Source organism: Dicentrarchus labrax, unplaced genomic scaffold, assembly GCF_905237075.1.
Source record: "Dicentrarchus labrax unplaced genomic scaffold, dlabrax2021, whole genome shotgun sequence".
NCBI lineage: Eukaryota > Metazoa > Chordata > Actinopteri > Moronidae > Dicentrarchus > Dicentrarchus labrax.
The window spans coordinates 7,203,941-7,204,388 of NW_026136702.1; the positions used below are offsets into that span (position 1 = coordinate 7,203,941).

At 35.3% G+C, this 448-nt stretch overlaps 1 protein-coding gene across 3 annotated transcripts in view; it reads left to right on the forward strand.

Annotated features, from left to right (window-relative positions):
• The window catches only part of mcu (mitochondrial calcium uniporter), a 53,331-nt gene extending 53,146 nt beyond the window's left edge, over positions 1-185 (forward strand). For all 3 annotated transcript variants that reach the window (XM_051419744.1, XM_051419751.1, XM_051419761.1), the window contains exon 9: positions 1-185. This exon is cut by the window's left edge and continues 3,709 nt beyond it. The gene's annotated coding sequence lies outside the window, so the exon portion shown is untranslated.
• The last annotated feature ends 263 nt before the right edge of the window (positions 186-448 follow it).

Below are 448 nucleotides of genomic sequence, written 5' to 3' on the forward strand. Positions count from 1 at the left end.
ATTGAAATCTTGTACTCCGTTCTGACCTCTTATTTTGTTCAGTTTTTCTTCTTTTTTTCTTCTGTTGACATATGATGCTGTAATGTTGGCAAAAAAGAAAATGTAAAATCCTGTATCATTTATGAAATATGTATAAAAGAGATATGTAATTCAATTATCAATAAAATCCTTATCCAGTTTTTGGAGCCAGTGGTCCAGTTGAGGTTTTTTGTTGTTCTCTCTGGAAGTGAAGACTTGGTGATTAATGGACATATTACAGAAATTTACAAGAAGCCGCTTTTCAAGGTCTTGACCAGCTCCTCCGGCTCTCCTTGGCCTCCAGCTCTTCCTGTGCAGGACATCCTATGAGATAGACCTGTGTGGATAAACTGTTAGTATACAATAGGTACATGAAGCAACACATGATTACAAAGTTTAGAAAAAAAAGATTATGGAAAAAGAAAAGGTC